At 46.3% G+C, this 12,500-nt stretch overlaps 1 protein-coding gene across 4 annotated transcripts in view; it reads left to right on the forward strand.

Annotated features, from left to right (window-relative positions):
* Window positions 1-12,500, forward strand: part of akap13 (A-kinase anchoring protein 13) — a 74,819-nt gene that overhangs the window by 667 nt on the left and 61,652 nt on the right. The window lies entirely within an intron of this gene.

A 12,500-nucleotide genomic window follows, 5' to 3' on the forward strand; every position in this document is an offset into this window, starting at 1 on the left:
GAACCTCAGGAACACGTCTCTGTGAACAAGAAGCTCACTGATACAACGACCTGGCTTCTGCTGCTGAAACTATTCTAACCATGTCAGAGATGTAACGGCTCAGATCCAAACATAACCACTACTGTGTGTGTGTGTGTGTGTGTGTGTGTGTGTGTTATATTCTTGGACTGCTCTCTTGTTCTTCAGTAGTTACCGTGTTTAGCTACATGTGGTGTTACTCATTAACCTTTAGATATAACATAAACGTTTCTAAATGTTCTTTGAATATATATATATTTAATCTGCATTCTGATTGGCTACGGTAACATTGTGGGCAGGGTCTGTGCTCTGATTTATTGTTTATTACAGTGACATTTACATACCTGACTTTTGACAGATCATCATCTTCCTATAGATTTATAGAAGAGCTTTAAATTCTCCATCAGTAAAAACATCCTGAAGACGTTTTACACTGAGATTCAAACACGGTAACAAAATGGAAATCTTTCAGGATTACAGCCAAGATCTTTATTTAATAATTGTAACTATCGGTGTGGGCGGGAGCTGTAGTTTGATTGATTAGTGGCATCACGGGTGAGGACAGAGGTTCAGTTGGGTTGGTGACACTGTAGGTGGAAACCTGGGTCTGATTGTGGGCGGGAACTGTCGTCTCATTGGTTAGAAAATCAGACACAGAAAAAAGAACATAAAGGGAATGACGTTGAAGCTGAACAGCTAATTAAAGGTCTCTAAGGAATTAAAATCCATTTAAAACGTGCTAAAGCTGTAGTGAGAAGGTCTTTGACCTCCAGTTGTATCTTCCACACTCAGCTTTACACTTTAACGTGTTCTACTCTGGTCATGACTTTAAACCAGTCTTTATAAACACAGCCTGGGTCTCTACACCAACTGTGTGTCTCCAGCAGGTTTTCCTTAACAAGCAGCATGTGTGGAGTCGAGCGGGGCGATGATCAGGTTTAGGTTTTGTGTAAATCCTCCATTGTTCTCACACACGTTTTGGATTTATTGTGTTTAGAATGTTGGGAGATGGTGAGAGTGTTACCAGTTGTGTTCATCAGCAGGATGAAATAGTGGAAAATTCTGAAGGACCTTTGTTTAGAGTGAGGATTTGTTGGGGGATTCACTTCATCCCTGATATTTCAGATTTAATGAAAGCTGAAAAAACATTGTAGAGCCACAGAGAGGGGTGTAGGGCTTAGGGTGTAGGGCTTAGGGTGTAGGGCTTAGCGTGTAGGGCTTAGGGTGTTGGGCTTAGGGTGTAGGACTTAGGGTGTAGGGCTTAGTGTGTAGGGCTTAGGGTGTAGGGTTTGGGGTGTTGGGCTTAGGGTGTAGGACTTAGGGTGTAGGACTTAGGATGTAGGACTTAGGGTGTAGGGTTTGGGGTGTAGGGCTTAGTGTGTAGTGTGTAGGGTTTAGTGTGTAGTGTGTAGAGCTTAGGGTGTAGGGCTTATGGTGTAGTGTGTAGGGCTTAGGGTGTAGGGCTTAGGGTTTAGGGCTTAGGGTGTATGGCTTAGGGTGTAGGGCTTAGGGTGTAGGGTTTAGGGTGTAGTGTGTAGGGCTTAGGGTGTAGGGCATAGGGTGTAGGGTTTAGGGCTTAGGGTGTATGGCTTAGGGTGTATGGCTTAGGGTGTAGGGCTTAGGGTGTAGGGTTTAGGGCTTAGGGTGTAGGGCTTAGGGTGTAGGGACTATGCTCTGATTGGATTCAGTGGTGTTGTGGGCGGGGACTGTGCTCTGATTTGTTATAACAGTGTTGTGACATAACCTTTACTTAGTAATTTCTAGCTAGTAAATAATGAACAACTTTTGTCTCATTATTTTGTTCTTATTGTTACAGACTCTTAAAAACACAAAGTCAAACATTTATTTTATGTTTATGTTTATGTTTGTTTTTGTTTTGTTCTGTCTGCTTGGATTTTCCTGTTAGCGACATTAGCACCTCTGTGTTGAGGTCTGTACAGCTCACTGGGACGTACTTGTGATTTTGGATGTTATAAATAAACTAGACTTGACCTTCAGCAGAGACACACACACACACACACACACACACACACACACACACACACACACACACACACACACACACACACACACACACACACACACACACACACACACACATACTGCGTTTTCCAAAAACAAACATGTTACTGTAGTTCAGGCTGAAGGGTTAAAAGTTCTCCAATGTCGTTTGTAGTTTGTCTTTTATAGGTGTATATTGACCACTGATGTCATCACTTGTGGGCGTAGCCTGTGTAGTGGGTGTCACTTGTGGGTGTGGCCTGTCCAGATTATATTAAAATCCCAGTGTAGCGTAGTAGGAGCTGTAATCTGGATATATAAATCTTCTGAAGCTGAATAGTTCAGTGTTGATTGAGCTGATGTTAGTGACAGACTGTTGAGCTCCTGTGGATTATTTTATCACGAAGGCTTGTGTTTAATTCATCATTGTTTTATTCTTTATCGTTTTAGTTTCCTGCATTGTTGTGAAATATTTGTGACGTGTGTTAGCTCCACATTTCAGATTCAGACTCCGGTCTGTTTACTCAGTTTATACGTCAGTCTGCGATGATGTCACGGTCAGTCTGATCTGAACTGACACACCACTGGCTCCGCCCCCTCTCCGCTCTCACTGAAGGCTCATTCAGCGTGCGAAAGTACGGCCTTTGTGTGGTAGTGAAGAGAGGCACTTATGCTGAAACACTTGGCTCATGGTTTTAGACGGGACACAAAACAGATGGTTGTGTGTGTGTGTGTGTGTGTGTGTGTTAGTGTTACAAAAGGAAGTGAGTAGAATACACTGGACTGTATGTTACAGTATGAACTCAGCGTGTTAGTTGTCTGTCAGTATTTTATAGTAGACTCCGTATTATTTCACCCTGAGACATGCTAACAGGTTCTCGGGTGATGCCACGGACTCCGTGACGTGGTTCAGGACATGAGAGAAAATTGCAATCTCGGTATTTGTTTTATTTTCTACATCAATATTTTAAATATATAAGAAATAAATTGATTGTGTGATGTTTCTGTATCGGAGGACCAACAGTAATCATAAACAAACAGAACAAAATCCAGCAGGACAAATAAAGAGGACAAACTGAAACGTTTATTCCTGTCTGTGGTCTGATATCAGTCGGGACTCTGAGGCTCCGCCTACTGAGATTATGACATCAAAAACATTATAGCAGGAATTTACACATGATAAAGAAATCAATGTTTAGTTCAATTGTAAATATGTAAATACACAATAGAATGTTTTTAGTAACTAGAGAAACTGAGTGTGTCTGTAGATAATCAGAAGATAAACAAGGCTTATTTTTTGCACCACATTGTTTCCTGTAGCTGTGGGAACAGATTGTGTTCTGTAGTTTACTCTGGATAAACATTCACTAAAGGAAGAATCAGAGCTGCAGAAAGTGAGAATAGTTTATAAAGTACGTGTTACATACTGGAATATATCGTCAATCTGAGTGTGTGTGTGTGTGTGAGTGAGTGTGTGTGTGTGTGTGAGAGAGTGAGTGTGTGTGAGAGTGAGTGTGTGTGTGAGAGAGTGAGTGTGTGAGAGAGTGAGTGTGTGTGAGAGTGAGTGTGTGTGTGAGAGAGTGAGTGTGTGTGAGAGTGAGTGTGTGTGAGAGTGAGTGTGTGTGAGAGTGAGTGTGTGTGAGAGTGAGTGTGTGTGAGAGTGAGTGTGTGTGAGAGTGAGTGTGTGTGAGAGTGAGTGTGTGTGAGTGTGTGTGTGTGAGTGTGTGTGTGTGTGAGTGTGTGTGTGAGTGTGTGTGAGTGTGTGTGTGAGTGTGTGTGTGAGTGTGTGTGTGTGTGTGTGTGTGTGTGTGTGAGTGTGTGTGTGTGTGAGTGTGTGTGTGTGAGAGTGTGTGTGTGAGAGTGAGTGTGTGTGAGAGTGTGAGAGTGAGTGTGTGTGAGAGTGAGTGTGTGTGAGAGTGAGTGTGTGTGAGAGTGTGTGTGTGTGAGAGTGTGTGTGTGTGAGAGTGTGTGTGTGTGAGAGTGAGTGTGTGTGAGAGTGAGTGTGTGTGAGAGTGAGTGTGTGTGAGAGTGAGTGTGTGTGAGAGTGAGTGTGTGTGAGTGAGTGTGTGTGAGAGTGTGTGTGTGTGAGAGTGAGTGTGTGTGAGAGTGAGTGTGTGTGAGAGTGAGTGTGTGTGAGAGTGAGTGTGTGTGAGAGTGAGTGTGTGTGAGAGTGAGTGTGTGTGAGAGTGAGTGTGTGTGAGAGTGAGTGTGTGTGAGAGTGAGTGTGTGTGAGAGTGAGTGTGTGTGAGAGTGTGTGTGTGAGAGTGAGTGTGTGAGAGTGAGTGTGTGAGAGTGAGTGTGTGAGAGTGAGTGTGTGAGAGTGAGTGTGTGAGAGTGAGTGTGTGTGAGTGAGTGTGAGTGAGTGTGTGTGAGTGTGTGTGTGTGAGAGTGTGTGTGTGAGTGTGTGTGTGTGAGTGTGTGTGTGTGAGAGTGTGTGTGTGAGTGTGTGTGTGTGAGTGTGTGTGTGTGAGAGTGTGTGTGTGAGAGTGTGTGTGAGAGTGTGTGTGTGAGAGTGTGTGTGTGAGAGTGTGTGTGTGAGAGTGTGTGTGTGAGAGTGTGTGTGTGAGAGTGTGTGTGTGAGAGTGTGTGTGTGAGAGTGTGTGTGTGAGAGTGTGTGTGTGAGAGTGAGTGTGTGAGAGTGAGTGTGTGAGAGTGAGTGTGTGAGAGTGAGTGTGTGAGAGTGAGTGTGTGAGAGTGAGTGTGTGAGAGTGAGTGTGTGAGAGTGTGTGTGTTCACCTCATTCTCATAAAAAGCTTTCCCTTTTAAAAGCCTCCCATTTAAAATCTCTTCCACTGAATAAGAACAAGGCGACTCAACAAGGCGACTCAACAAGGCGACTCAACAAGGCGACTCAACAAGGCGACTCAACAAGGCGACTCAACAAGGCGACTCAACAAGGCGACTCAACAAGGCGACTCAACAAGGCGACTCAACAAGGCGACTCCACCTCCACCACTTACTCCTTCACCCAATCAGCAGCATTACGGTTTCTCCTGATTCACTTTAGTTATCAGTTTCTTCAATCTAAAGATTTCAACATCAATAAAAGCTCAACATCATAAATAAACTGCTGTCTGTCTGGGGAAGAAGTCCTCCATTGGAAGAAGTCCTCCATTGGAAGAAGTCCTCCATTGGAAGAAGTCCTCCATTGGAAGAAGTCCTCCATTGGAAGAAGTCCTCCATTGGAAGAAGTCCTCCATTGGAAGAAGTCCTCCATTGCAAATTTGTTTTGACATTTTGTGGTTTTTAAAAATTCTTTAATATCTTCTGCACGACACTTAATTGTTCCTCCTGAGAACCAAAGTTAAAGACAGAATCTGACCTGCACTCTTCGCTGCCTGACTCTTTCTTCAATCTTTCTTTCCTTTTTTTGCTTTTGTCTTCCTCTTTGTTGGTACATAAAAACTGGACACTTCCACCGTTTCCACGTGTCCCCGTCGTCCCCCTGCACCGGTGTAGTGTCTGGTGTAGTGCCCGGTGTAGTGCCCGGTGTAGTGCCCGGTGTAGTGCCCGGTGTAGTGCCCGGTGTCGTGTCCGGTGTAGTGTCTGGTGTAGTGTCCGGTGTAGTGTCCGGTGTAGTGCCCGGTGTAGTGCCCGGTGTAGTGCCCGGTGTCGTGCCCGGTGTCGTGCCCGGTGTCGTGTCCGGTGTAGTGTCTGGTGTAGTGTCCGGTGTAGTGTCCGGTGTCGTGTCCGGTGTCGTGCCCGGTGTCGTGCCCGGTGTAGTGCCCGGTGTCTCCGAGCGACGGCTCTGCACCCCTGTGCCTGCCTCTGTCGGTACAGGCAGCACCAGCACTGCACCAGAACCCACTGAGCAGGGCTTTTCCCGGTCCAGTTCAGCCATGCAGCTCTTTTCCGGGGTTTTTGTAACTCCAGTGGACTTCTGGGCATGTGGCTGGGTTTGGGGCTCAGTCTCCTTTAGCTCTGGTGCAGCAGCAGTTCCAGGACCCTGAACACGAACCGTGGCCCCTGCGGCTCAGCAGCTTGCCCCGATTGCTCAGAAACCCCGGGGTCACTCTGCTTCTCAGGACCAAACAAGATGCCCCGTTTTACCACAGTGAAAGCATTTCACATCTGAAGAGACGCTGTATCTGAGGAGACCACTCGCTGTACACAGGAAGCTCTTTGGTTATTATCTGGTCAGGAATAAAAAGAGGGACATCAGACAACATAATGTTTTATTGGGGAACTGAGGGGAGAAATTTGGTTTGTTCACTATAATGTCTTTATGACTCGTTTTTTTGAGTGATGATGGAAAAGTGAGCAAACGAACAATCACACTGTTTATATGGGAGGCAGAGACAATGTTCTTGTGCAACACCAAGTTACCGACCGCTAAAACACACTCCTCTACGCTCACTGCACACACACACACACACACACACCCTCACTCTGTGTGGGGTTCACACACACACACACACACACACACACACCACCCTCACTCTGTGCGGGGTACACACACACACACACACACACACACACACCACCCTCACTCTGTGCGGGGTTCACACACACACACACACACACACACACACACACACACACACACACACACACACACACCACCCTCACTCTGTGCGGGGTTCACACACACACACACACACCACACTCACTCCGTGCGGGTTTCACACACACACACACACACACACACACCACCCACCCTCACTCTGTGTGGGGTTCACACACACACACACACACACACACACACACACACACACACACACACACACCACCCTCACTCCGTGCGGGTTTCAAACACACACGCACACACACACACGCACACACACACACGCACACACACACACCACCCTCACTCCGTGCGGGTTTCGTCGCCATACTCCTCCAACACGTTGCTCTCACACACACATGCACACACGCTCACACACACGCGCACACACACGCTCACACACACACACACACACTTGCACAACAAAATTAATTAATCCAAGATGTTAAACGGTATAAACTGCATTAAATGTCGAAGAAATTGGCAAGACACCACCCTCTCTCTTCCACCGCGCATGCGCAGAGAGAGAGAGAGAGAGAGAGAGAGAGATAAACGGATACAGAAAGAGTGATGGAGGGACAGAAAGAGATCCCTGTCTTTTTTTAATGCTTTTGAAGAATCTTTGTCAAAACTTCTGTCAGCCTCTCTCACTCTCTCTCTCTCACTCTCTCTCTCTCACTCTCTGTCTCTCTCTCTCCCTCTGTCTCTCTATGTCTCTCTCTCTCTCACTCTCTGTCTCTCACTCTCTGTCTCTCACTCTCTCTCTCTCTCTCTCTCTCTCTCTCTCTCTCTCTCTCTCACTCTTACATCTCTCTCTCTCTCTCTCTCTTTCTCTCTCTCTATCCCTCACCAGCCTCTCTCTCTCGCCCTCTCTCTCTCTCTCTCTCTCTCTCTCTCCCTGTCTCTCTCTCTCTCTGTCTCTCTCTCTCTCTTTCTCTCTTCCTCACCAGACTCTCTCTCTCTCTCTCTCTCTCTCTCTCTCTCTCTCTCTCTCTCTCACTCTCTCACACTCTGTCTCTCTCTCTCTCTCTCTCTCTCTTTCTCTCTTCCTCACCAGCCTCTCTCTCTCTCTCTCTCTCTTCCTCATCAGCCTCTCTCTCTCTCTCTCTCTCTCTCTCTCTCTCTCTCTCCCTCCCTCTCTCTCTCTCTCTCTCTCTCTCTCTCTCTCTCTCTCTCTCTCTCTCTCTCTCAGCTCAATCCCAATTCCACACATTCCACATTCTGTGGTCTTTGGCTTTGGCAGGATGGAGACGTTGGTTTTCTCGTTTTTTCCTGCGAATCTCTTTCAGCTGCATTTAGCACATAGTTTTCCCTTCAAACTCGGACGAAAAGGCCGTTAGGTTTGATTTAAGAGTTCTTATCAGAATTCACTTTAAACTGCGATAGAGTTAAAACAAAAACGCTACAGATGCTGTGGCTCACAGAGGGTTTACTGGAACTTGTGACTGTTAGCTGATCATCTGTGAGATTAGTGTAAGGCAGACACTCAACGTCGTAAGTTACATTCTCAGACACTGTACACTGCAGTGTGGTGTGTGTACAAACACTCGTGAAGTGAAGCGTCAGTGGTTGAGATTTTATGTTGACGAGAGCTGAGAAACTCTGTACTGGTGGAAGTTACATTTATCTGCTGCAGGTTCCTGAAGAGTTTCTCTCACAGCACTGAAATCCTGTCACCTTCTCAAAACATCTCTCCTTCAGCTCTCTCTCTTTCTCTCTCTCTTTTAATCAGGATGGTGGGATTGTCTTTTCTGACGTTTTGAATAAAGGATCCACGGAACACTGATGTCCTGAGTTACCCAGGAGCTCTGAGTGGTGGTGTCTGTTGATGTTGTTGTGAACCGGAGGGTTCTGGTTCAGTCCTCATCGTGTCTGAGATCGTCTCTGTTTAGTGGAAAATCACACACTTTAGTTTCTCTTTTCCTTCGTTGCTCTTGATGTTCCCCTCTTTTCTGCATGTTTCTACTCCACACTCATGCTGCAGGCACATCTGGGTGTTACGTGTTAATGTGTGTACAACGCTCACGTTACAGATAACAGAACATCCCCTTCATTTATCCCTGTTACATGTGCATGTTCTCGAGCATTCCCACATAACACCCAGATGTGCACAGACACACACACTCCTGGTGTAAAGACCGATCTCGTGTCTCTGCTCTCCTGCCTTTATATGACATTTATTTATTACAGATTTTATTCTTGAATTTATTTGGACGAAGTTAAATCGTGTTGTTCACACTTTCAGCAGAAACAATTGTTCTTTTGTTGGCTTTTAACTTGGCCACAGCTGAACATAAGTGTGTGTGTTTGTTTGTGTGTGTGTGTGTGTGAGAGAGAGAGAGTATTTGTGAGCGTATTTGTGTATACAGTGTGTGTGTGTGAGAGAGAGGGAGAGAGAGGGGGGGGGAGAGGAGAAACACACGCTTATTCTGAAAAAAATTGCTTTTTTTAAAGAGAATTGATGTTAAGATTCTTTTGTACGATGTGGTTAAAACTGTGAGCACCCCACACACACACACATACACACACACATACACACACACACTATGACATCTAAAGAGAGAGTCTGAGACAGAACATTGGTGAAGTTCTGGAGAAGATTGCGGACATTAACACACTCCTCAGCTGTTGTTGGGCAAACGCGCTGACCTTCAGTGACCTGAGACTGGAGCTGGGCGGAGAACACAACACTCTTTGTGTGTTTGAACATCTGCGTGTTTAATAGAAAGGTGTGTCTGGTCTGTTTCCCACACACACACACACACACACACACACACACACACACACACACACACACACTCCTGCAGCTAAAAGTTTTTACTTTTAAAGATATATTGTTATAAATTACTGTTAAATTGTGTAGAATAAACTAAACTCTTATAGCGTGTGTGTCTGTGTGTGTCTGTCTGTGTGTGTGTCTGTCTGTGTGTGTGTCTGTCTGTGTGTGTGTCTGTCTGTCTGTGTGTGTGTCTGTCTGTCTGTGTGTGTGTCTGTCTGTCTGTGTCTGTGTGTGTCTGTCTGTGTGTGTGTCTGTCTGTGTGTGTGTCTCTGTGTGTGTGTCTCTGTCTGTGTCTGTGTGTGTCTGTGTGTGTCTGTCTGTCTGTGTGTGTCTGTGTCTGTGTGTGTCTGTGTCTGTGTGTGTCTCTGTCTGTGTGTGTGTGTGTGTCTGTGTGTGTCTGTCTGTCTGTGTGTGTCTGTCTGTGTGTGTCTGTGTGTGTCTGTGTGTGTCTGTGTGTGTCTGTGTGTGTATGTGTCTGTGTCTGTGTGTCTGTCTGTGTGTGTCTGTCTGGGCACAGTACATAGCCACACCTCCTTTATTGGGGCTGAAAGACCCAGAGTCCACACTTCCTTACTTGTTATAAGCAGACAAAGGCCACGTCTCCTTCATTACACCTGACTGATACCTAAGCCATACCTTCATTGGGACACAGAGGCCACACCTCCTTCCTTGGGATTGAGGTGCAATGGCCACACCTCCTTCCTTGGGATTGAGGTGCAGAGGCCACACCTCCTTCCTTGGGATTGAGGTACAGAGGCCACACCTCCTTCCTTGGGATTGAGGTACAGAGGCCACACCTCCTTCCTTGGGATTGAGGTACAGAGGCCACACCTCCTTCCTTGGGATTGAGGTACAGAGGCCACACCTCCTTCCTTGGGATTGAGCTGCAGAGGCCACACCTCCTTCCTTGGGATTGAGGTACAGAGGCCACACCTCCTTCCTTGGGATTGAGGTACAGAGGCCACACCTCCTTCCTTGGGATTGAGGTACAGAGGCCACACCTCCTTCCTTGGGATTGAGCTGTAGAGGCCACACCTCCTTCCTTGGGATTGAGCTGCAGAGGCCACACCTCCTTCCTTGGGATTGAGCTGCAGAGGCCACACCTCCTTCCTTGGGATTGAGGTACAGAGGCCACACCTCCTTCCTTGGGATTGAGGTACAGAGGCCACACCTCCTTCCTTGGGATTGAGGTACAGAGGCCACACCTCCTTCCTTGGGATTGAGGTACAGAGGCCACACCTCCTTCCTTGGGATTGAGGTACAGAGGCCACACCTCCTTCCTTGGGATTGAGGTACAGAGGCCACACCTCCTTCCTTGGGATTGAGCTGCAGAGGCCACACCTCCTTCCTTGGGATTGAGGTACAGAGGCCACACCTCCTTCCTTGGGATTGAGGTACAGAGGCCACACCTCCTTCCTTGGGATTGAGGTGCAGAGGCCACACCTCCTTCCTTGGGATTGAGGTGCAGAGGCCACACCTCCTTCCTTGGGATTGAGGTACAGAGGCCACACCTCCTTCCTTGGGATTGAGGTACAGAGGCCACACCTCCTTCCTTGGGATTGAGGTGCAGAGGCCACACCTCCTTCCTTGGGATTGAGGTGCAGAGGCCACACCTCCTTCCTTGGGATTGAGGTGCAGAGGCCACACCTCCTTCCTTGGGATTGAGGTGCAGAGGCCACACCTCCTTCCTTGGGATTGAGGTGCAGAGGCCACACCTCCTTCCTTGGGATTGAGGTGCAGAGGCCACACCTCCTTCCTTGGGATTGAGGTACAGAGGCCACACCTCCTTCCTTGGGATTGAGGTACAGAGGCCACACCTCCTTCCTTGGGATTGAGGTACAGAGGCCACACCTCCTTCCTTGGGATTGAGGTACAGAGGCCACACCTCCTTCCTTGGGATTGAGGTACAGAGGCCACACCTCCTTCCTTGGGATTGAGGTGCAGAGGCCACACCTCCTTCCTTGGGATTGAGGTGCAGAGGCCACACCTCCTTCCTTGGGATTGAGGTGCAGAGGCCACACCTCCTTCCTTGGGATTGAGGTACAGAGGCCACACCTCCTTCCTTGGGATTGAGGTACAGAGGCCACACTTCTTTCAGTGGGACTTTATATGTGTTTTTTTTCTGTAATTTAGCTGCCTGTTAACTTTTTAGCGGGATCATAATAATGTACTGACAGTTAGCTAAAGTACTTAAACACGGTGACTTAGACAGCTAATGCTAATGTTGAGTGAATTATGTCAACCTAAGCCCCGCCCCTTGCCCTCTGTTTGCCTTTGATTCAGTAAAATCAGACATGCAGCTAATCCTGTTTGGTTCCCTTCCATTCTTATTGGATGCTAAAGAACGTTTGCTTGCTGGCTTCTCAGCATAAAGAATGGAATTTCTGGTGTACTTTAATTTGATAATTGTGATCATTAACTCTTAAATATCTGTATAAAATATCATGACGTGTCTCACAAGGATAAACAGCACAGCGTTTTCTGGAGGTTCCGTCTGTTTCGTCTTTGTTCTTTTGTCTCACTGTTGCTTATCTCGTGTTGAAGATCATCTGTAATGACGGCGCTTTCATGGGCTGCTTGACTCATTTCAGCTAATAGCTCTGAGAAGTTTCCTTCTGGGAGTCCAGATTCTCCGAATCACTGCACACACTGCACTTTGATCACAGAGCCTTGGTGGTTCAATGTTTCCTCCTGTTTCAGGTTTAAACAGTGACATAGGGACCAAGCGAGGAGGTGTAAATGAGCTAATCTTGCACTAAATGAACTAATTAGCTAGCTAGCTAACTTGCTAGCTGCCAGTACACTACAAATAAAAAAAAAAACAGCATAATATAATAAACAGATACATTTTAATGATGAACCAGGAGAAGCTGGGAAAGATCTTCCTCTTAAGAAGCTGTTATTGCAGTAGCTAAATGTTAGCTAGCTCGCTGTTATTCATTTGTAACCTTGCTTTTTTATTTATTTGTTTGTCTGTCTGTCTGTCTGTCTGTCTGTGTTAATCATTTTCTGAGACCTAAATATCTGTATTTAGCGTAAACGTTGTAATTAGCTAGCTCGCTAACACTATTGATAAAATAGCGCAAACAATATTTATGACTTAATTAGAATTTCCAATTTAGAATTTCCTTATTTAGCAGTTTTCCAATCTGCTAAGTAGAGTTTTAATTAATTACAGTAACTATTTTAACTTCATTA

Source organism: Tachysurus vachellii, chromosome 13 (genome assembly GCF_030014155.1).
Source record: "Tachysurus vachellii isolate PV-2020 chromosome 13, HZAU_Pvac_v1, whole genome shotgun sequence".
Classification (NCBI taxonomy): domain Eukaryota; kingdom Metazoa; phylum Chordata; class Actinopteri; order Siluriformes; family Bagridae; genus Tachysurus; species Tachysurus vachellii.